This window comes from Prionailurus bengalensis, chromosome A3 (assembly GCF_016509475.1).
Source record: "Prionailurus bengalensis isolate Pbe53 chromosome A3, Fcat_Pben_1.1_paternal_pri, whole genome shotgun sequence".
Taxonomy (NCBI): domain Eukaryota; kingdom Metazoa; phylum Chordata; class Mammalia; order Carnivora; family Felidae; genus Prionailurus; species Prionailurus bengalensis.
This window is the reverse complement of record NC_057354.1, coordinates 134,818,373-134,826,707: the sequence shown is the minus strand read 5'-3', so window position 1 is coordinate 134,826,707 and position 8,335 is coordinate 134,818,373. Positions and strand designations below refer to the sequence as shown.

General features: G+C 48.5%; 1 pseudogene; it reads right to left on the bottom strand.

The window, feature by feature from the left end:
* Window positions 1–2,845: 2,845 nt before the first annotated feature.
* Window positions 2,846–3,011, bottom strand: LOC122467463 (annotated as a pseudogene).
* Between the last annotated feature and the right edge of the window lie 5,324 nt (window positions 3,012–8,335).

Here is an 8,335-nt window from a genome sequence, read left to right as displayed (position 1 = left end):
TCTATCACCATGTGACAGATGAAGATAGTGAGGCTCAGAGAGGTTAAGTGACTTGAAATTGGTTGTGAAGTGGACTTGGAGAGTCTGAGGAATGAAGAGGGAACATTCCAACTTCTCAGCACTCTCCAAGAAGCCCTTCCCACCCAGAAAGCAGCCTTGGGACAGCCTGAGACACCATCAGGGGACAGCGACACATGAACGGTAAGCCTGACAACAACTGAGGCTGTCACATGGGAGTGGGAAGCCCGTTTTCCTGAGATGTTGCAAAAGCAATTCCTACATTTTGTCTGACCTCCAGATTCTGTGATTCCATGAGGCTCAAGACTGGGTCAGCTTTGTGACCTGGTGTCCTCCAAAATCCTGATTGGTCACATCCAACCATCTGAAAAAACCTAGGACAAAGAAGGATGGAGTTCACACACGCACACACACACACACACACACACACACACACGCACATACACACGAGAAACAGTTAATGTGTGTTAGTTTTGCAGGGCTGGATTCCAGGAGTAGGGTGGTTACTATTTTTTCCTTATTTTCCACTATATTTTCAAATTTTCTACAATGGCCACTTGTTACTTTGACAATCAGAAAACTAATCACTTAAAACAAAAATAATGTGTAACTACAAATGGCTAACAGAAAACCATGGCTTCTGGAAGCCTAGAGATGGAAACGTGAAGCTTAGCGGGAAAAGCACAGAATTAGCAGGTCACAGCCTGTCATGTCTTAACCATTATACTTTGGGCAAGTCATTTCAGCTCTCCAGATTTCATTTCAACGTTAACAAAATGGAGTTACAACATTTTCTCAATAATTTTACTGGCTTTCTAAAAGGGTCCAACCAATTATGCATTTAAGGTGTTTTGTGTAATGCGAAGTCATCCTTCTTATCATTACTCTTATCAATACTGTGGTATTAGTATTAGTATTGGCATTATTGATGTAGAGGTAAGAACTCAAGGACAAAATTTTTCTCAAAAAACTAAAAATAGAACTACCCTACGACCCAGCAATTGCACCACTAGGCATTCATCCAAGAGATACAGGTATGCTGTTTAGAAGGGACACATGCACCCCAATATTTATAGCAGCACTATCAACAATAGCCAAAGTATGGAGAGAGCCCAGATGTCTATCGATGGATGAATGGATAAAGAAGATATGGTATATATATATATATACATATATATATATATATATATATATATATACACAATGGAGTATTACTCAGCAGTCAAAAAGAATGGAATCTTGCCATTTGCAACTACGTGGATGGAACTGGAGGGTATTATGCTAAGTGAAATTAGTCACTCAGAGAAAGACAAATATCATACGACTTCACTCCTATGAGGACTTTAATAGACAAAACAGATGAACATAAGGGAAGGGAAGCAAAAATAATATAAAAACAGGGAGGGGGACAAAACAGAAGAGACTCTTCAATATGGAGAACAAACAGAGGGTTGCTGGAGGGGTTGTGGAAGGGAAGATGGGCTAAATGGGTAAGGAACACTAAGGAATCTATTCCTGAAATCATTGTTGCAGTAGATGCTAACTAACTTGGATGTAAATTAAAAAATAAAAATTAAATTAAAAAAAAGAACAAAATTTTTCTTTCTATGAAAACATTAACATGGATGATATCCATTCTTTTAGGACTTTTATATCAGAAATGAAAATAAAGTGGGCCCCTTCTATTTGTTTGAGTTTTATTGACATTAATTAGCTTATCGATGTAGATTCCATGGCTTTAAAACCTATCAGTTAAACTGAAAGTTCACACAGGGATCTGAAGAGAAACAAAATTTTGTTCTTACATCATTCTTCCCGGTTTTAAGATGACAAACTGTATATCTTTAGCCCAGATGGGAAGGTCCTCCTGCAGGAGCACAGCTTTGAGGATGGCTTTCCCATGGCAGTTGCCCTTGGTCCTGGCACTTCCTTTGATCTGTCTAACTAAAAAATATTCCCCCTTAGCAAGTATAACCCTTTGCAGAAAAACTACAAAATGATCATTTAAAATAATTATGAGCTTGTTGTGTTAAATGTCATTTACACATAGATCTGCAGTATAAAATACTCTGTAAACCTACACTCCAAATTAAAACAAAATATATCGTGCAGACTCTTTTTAATTTATGACCAAAAAAAAAAAAAAAACGCAGTTGCAGTGGTGGAATCTTCCCATTTTATCTGATTCCGTAAATGAAAACAAGAGATGTGTCATTAAGTGTTATTGATGATACCCACAGTGTTCGTATGTTTGTCAATTTCATTAACCTTTCAAATTAGGTATTCATAATGTGTTAATTACAGCATAACACATCATTACATTACTCAATGTAATTCCATGGATATTATGTATAGTTGATCATGTTAGAATCTCTTGTCTTTACAGCTGTTAGAAAACATTATACTTTCCAAGATCATTAGGGATGTGTGAATACCAAACAGCTAAATCTACAGCTCAAATAATGGTCCCTGCTTGGCCTTGAATTCTGATCAGGGCATGACTAGACAGTTTCCACTGATGAAGAGCTAAGCTCCCTGGAATGTTTTATATAAGAACTGGAGAGACACAAAGCTGACGGAGAGCTCGAGAATTTGTTTAATTAAATTCTTTGCCTTCAGACTGGCAGTGACAAATTGAATTATAGCTTAGCAAATAGTCACTCCCCCATGCCCTTGGAAGAAAGCATGCTTTCCTGCCCCGCGTACGATGGGATTGGCCAGGTGCTTGTTCTGCCAATGGGATGTGCCTCAGCATGACTAGAACGTGGCCCAGATGGCCACTCCCCATTTAGTAGGGGCCCCAGACTCCCAGAGCAGGACAGCCCCCAAGGCACCCCCCATTCCAAACCCTCACCTACACGTGAGGGACCGTAAATCCAGCAGCTGAAGGGATGCACTTGGAAACAGCCTAGAATGACATCCATATTTTCTATTAGCAATAATCACGCCTCGGATAAACCTCATTGGCTACGATACTGCCACCGCGCAAAGCTAACACCCATACTTTTCTACTCCCAGCCCCTTGCTTTGCCTTGAGGAGAAGTTTCAGAAGGTAAACACAATCAGCTTAATAAAAACAAACAAGCGGGTGTCTCGCATCTGGGTTGGAAGATGCAGGAAGTAGAGATTTATTTACCCGTCCAGAGTCCCTAAGTGATCAAGTCCGCTCCAGCATGCTGTCCTTGCCGTGGAGGGACAGTCTCCTAAGGAATTATCAGGTGCTCCTTCTCTTTGAACCAAGAGCCAGCAGGCAGCACAGGGCCCTACAAGGCTTTTATCTTGTTTCCCCCACCGGTGATTTGGTTCATCGCTGACAGATGCTGCCCGTGTTTGTTCCTTCGCTCTTCATGAAAAATACAGAAGCACCTCGCGTTGACGGAGCAGCCTCGGTGCTTTCACTACCTGGTGACTTTTGCTCGGACTCTGCCCGCCCGCCAGTCGTTCTGTCTCAGCGAACGCGCACTAATTGAAACTCCTCTCTCTGCTCTTTTCCGTGCACGTTACCTCTGATCTTGACCCTTGAGATCTTCACTTCGATCCTCCTTTTACAGATGAGGAAGTGGAAGATCAGAAATGCACTTTCCCAGGGTCCCAAGTCACCAAATATCGGAACCAAAATCCAAATCCAGATCTATCTTCAAAACATTTCTCCTTTGGGCCAAAGCACACTTTCTTTAATGAAAGAGAGAAAAAACAAAACAAAACAAAAACCCACCACACTTCCCAATAAGGGAAGATCAGCAATCCCAAGGAGGAATTTTCTGGAGATGAACCCAGCTGATGTTACTTCTGAAAGCCACGAATACCAGAGGGAAGCTGGTAAATTACAAGGGGCAATTTCATCTGCACTTAGCGTTACGGTATCACTTATGCTAATACAGACCTTCCGCATTTCCTCTAAAATACAAATCAGAAGGCCCTTTGTAATACCTGAAAATCACCCAGGGCTTTGTCTTCCCATTTCCTGGTCCTTAAAGCACCCCTCTCCCCCATGGCTGCCTGAAAGGTCTCTTTTTGTTATGGCGATTTCGTAAGAGGCCAAATCTCAGACAGCTATTGAAAGGCTGAGTTAGACAAACAACGCCGGTGAAGTTTAAAAATAAAAAACTAGGTCAAGCCCGAGATGTTATCATCGCTGCCAGTGAAAGCAGGTTCCTCGCAGCGGGGAGAGGAGACGGCATGGACTCCATGCTACGTTTGCAGACCTCGGCCAAGCTCGGCCTGGCGGTAATCGGGGGTGGGCATTTAGTTAATGACGGCCAAGTGCTCTAAAAATCAAAGAGCGTCATAACCCCAACAACTGTCGGGAGTGCCCTGATGCCCCCTGATGGCTGCCACCACTGAGCAGTGGAAGGACCCGACCAGTGCCGTCCCAAAGGAGCTAACAACGGCGGCCGCAACCTCGCTCTGTCCTTGCATCTCACCCCAGGTGACCACACGTGTGAGAGGGTGGAAGAAGTCACCTTTTGCATCAATTCGAAAAGAAAGACTAATAACAGTCACGCTTCTACTGCTTGGTGACAGGACGGTGTTTCTCTCGGCCCAGGTGAGTGGCGGGGCTTGACCACCCCAGTCCTACCTGTCAGCAGGTGTCAGCCAGACTCTCTCAGGGCTGCCCTTCTCATGGCCCCTCACCGTCCAACCACAGGGGACACGGACTCTCAGAGGGGAGACGTGTCTGTGTCCTCAAGAGAGGCACTGCAGGGACACCTGGCTGGCTCAGTCAAACTCCGACTCTTGGTTTTGGCTCAGGTCGTGATCTCACAGTTCGTGAGTTCGAGAGCCCCGCGTTGGACTCTGTGCTGATGGTGTGGAGCCTTCCTGGGATTCTCTCTCCCTTTCTCTGCCCCTCCCCTGCTTGCACACACACTGTCTCTCTCTGTCTCTCTGTCTCTCTGTCTCGCTCTCTCTCTCTCTCAAAATAAATAAATAAATAAACCTTAAAGAGAGAGAGAGGCACTGCAGACAAGTCCGTCAGCCCGACCTCCGGGCAGGGCCTCAGCTGCTCTCCAAGCTGGGCAGTGACCGCAGCCCTCCCGGCATCGGGAGGGCCAGGCCTCCTGGGTCTTGTGCTCCATGGAAATGTCTCTCAGAGCTGGGCTGTTCTCTTCACACCTTCAAACGGAGCCAAATTCTGTTTGTCAGTTTTCTCTTCTTGTTTTGCTCATTAGGAAAGGCCTGCTGTACATGGTAACACCTGCCATGAGCTTGCTTCTTCGCAGCTTCCAGCCCTCATACCTTCCCCTCCTGGTGGAGCCCATTCACTGTGGCTTAACACCTGCCCTTTCCTCCTTGCTCCCCCAAGGCCAGCCTGGAAGGCTTGTGGAGAAAGGAAAGGGCAGGTACTTGGGCCTAAGGGAAGAATGGGAATGTTCTTCAGTGCCGTGTACAGGAAAGAATAGAGGCTGTGGCATCAGACGGACCCGAGCACAACTTCTGACTCAACACGTTTGCCCTCTGGCTCATCTTAAGCCTCAGTTTCCTCACTACAAAATGCCAAACGGTTAAGCAAAGAGGTTTGGGTGAAGTTCTGGGTGTGAGGAAAACACTCAACAAATGGTAACAATTATCAACTATTTGAAGAGCCGTCAAGTCAACGAGGCTAAGACTTGACCAAGAGGGTAGCTCATAATGTTAACTACCATGTTTTTTTTCATTATTTCATTTAATCTGTTCAACAGTCCTACGGCATACATGTTGGCATTATCCTCATCTTGCAAAAGCTGATGCTGAGGTCCAGAGAGGCCGAGTAACCTTCCCGAGGCCACACAGTAAGTGCTGTGATACAAGCACAGACAGTCTGACTGCAGTGGTCACTTTCCCAAGTGCTGTGACACGGTGACCCCTCCGGTCAAGCTTGTGAGTCGGGATTTCCAGCCAAGTGCCTATCGCTCTACGATTCATTTTTGGTTTGTTTTGTTTTTTCCTCCGGGGAAGCTGGAACAGAAGAAATTTTACAAAGGGGCATGAAAGCTGGAGCAGAAGGCCGGGAGCAGCCGTCTGAAGGGGACACGTCTGCAGACTGAGGAAACCCGGCCCCAGATGGCTACCTCGAGGCTTTACTTAGCTCAGGTTGTCTAGGAGGTAGCAACTGAGGCCAGGCTTAGATCGCTTGGTTTACCGGAAGATACAGTCCAGGACAGGCACAGAGAGGGGGCGGGAAAATAAGGGAGGGAAGGATACCCAGAAGAACGGAGCTGCATTTTGCTCCGCTGGCCACCAAGAGACAGTAAGGGTCCCCGTGCCACACGGGACATCTGGAAACAGCTGCCCTGAAAAGCCCTGCCATAGACTGACGCACACAGAGGGGAAAGGTTGAGAACATGCTGCCGGCACCCCCCCATCTCCTGCACCTGCTCACCAACACCCCACAAGCAGTAAACACCTATACTTCTTAGGAGTCACCTCTCCCGGTAGCCTCGAAGCCTGGACCTTCAAAGCCTGGACAAGGAGACACAACGGTACGAGCCTCCGTGCCTGGTGCCTTCACCCTGCTGGGGATGAGGGGCTCAGGGAGGCGAGAAGCTGCCCACGTGCTTCGTAAGAGCCTGGAGGTCCAGGGGACGAGTGAGGCCTAGGGACTCAAAAGGCAGGGCAAACTGCCTCTGACTCAGGGCCCTGGGGTCCCTCGGAGAAGTCACTGCAGACAGGGAGGCTGTGACATGCCTCAGTCTTGGGCTAATTTGCAAGTCTGGAGGGGGGGGGCCCGTCCAAGTTGTCCAGGGCCACCTTTGCCCCCAGAGCTAGGGCGCTAGACCATCAGAGCAGGCTGGGTTGTTGACATTCTCGAGACCGAGCAAAACCCAGAGCCCAGGCCGGCACCATAGTGCCGAACTGGAACCATTCTGACCCTGGTTGGGGAAGGCCGACAGAGAAGGGGGTTCTGGGCCTGCACCTGTCCCTTCCTTCACTTGGCCGCATGCTTCTGGCTGAGGCCTTGAACCTCTTCTGGGCGGAAACAGTCCCAACCAGGCCTTTCTGGCCTCTGGAACCTCCACTTCCTCTGTGAGGTGGAGTGAGGACTTAGGCTGGTCTGACCGGGGCTGGTGTGAAAATCACGAGCAGGTGATGTCAGGGAAGGTGCCTTGCAGGGCTATTCTTAGGGCGCAGGAGAGCCGGCTGGGCCCTAGAGGCCACAGAGCAGGGAGCAGTTTTTACCACACTGGCCTAAAACCTTGCCCAACACGTCCTGTGTGAGGGAAACAGAGGCCAGCCCTTCTGTGGGCTCCTTTCTCTCCCGGGGCCTATCATGTGTCACAGCCGTAAGGAGAGGGACATTCTTTGACCAGTGGAGCCCCTACCTTGGTCCTGCAGTTTGGAGGCCCCCGTTCTGATATCTCCTGCTGCTTCTTTCTCCAAGGGAGTGGGAGTCTGTGGGACCAGGACATGTCCCTTGGGGGACATGACCCCACCTACACTATATTTGGGGTATACACAGGACCCCAGAATCCTTGGCCCAGGTATCACCCAGCCACTTTCCAGGGCCTGTGCTGCCCCTTCCCTGGTCTTCTGTCCTCCTCCAGAAAACCCACTGCGATGTGTCTATCCCTGAGTCCGGGCGGGGGGACCACGGTCACCATTGCAGGTGGTGACTGAGGGGCTGGGTACTCGGTCTGGAGAGTTCACACTCGGCAGGAGGCCCCCAGCAGGTGGAGTGAGGTCCAGGAGGCACTGTGAGAGGTGATGCGTGTGGAGGGAGAAGGGTTCTGGGCAGCTGGGGCTGGAAGCCAGCTCTCCCTCTGTTGCCGCGAGCTGGACGAGGCCTCAAGGAATGTGAATTGCACATTTGAAGCTGGCCACCCCGGTCAAGATAAGGAGGAAGGTAAGGAGGCACTGCATGCAACAATTTGTAAGCTAAATGCACAATTTCAAATGTTAAGATCTTTAATGCCTGGGCTCCCAGTAGAACCCTCCCCCTGGGTGCCTGCGGATTTTCAAGGACGTGTCCCCCTTTCACTCAACCTCTTTCGTTCATCCATGGAGGCAGGAGCATGGCGAGGCAGGCGGGAGAGAGAGGCTGGGCGGGCACAAAATTCTCCTGAGGTATCCGGTGCACCTTACTCATGAAAAGAACGTACTTTGAGAAGGCTATGTTCCAACACACACCCTGGTATCCGTTCAGTCACTCATTTACTCATCTGGTCAATATATATTTGTTGATCGGCTGCTCTGCACTGGGCACCACCCTCTGGAGATACAGCAAGGGACAGAAGAGCCACGCGCTTCTGCCCTTATGGAGCTCGAACTGGAGTGGCTCCAGACATGGCCAGGAGGCAGTAGACTGAGAGCTCCAGCCACCAGCCACGACAGCGCCCTC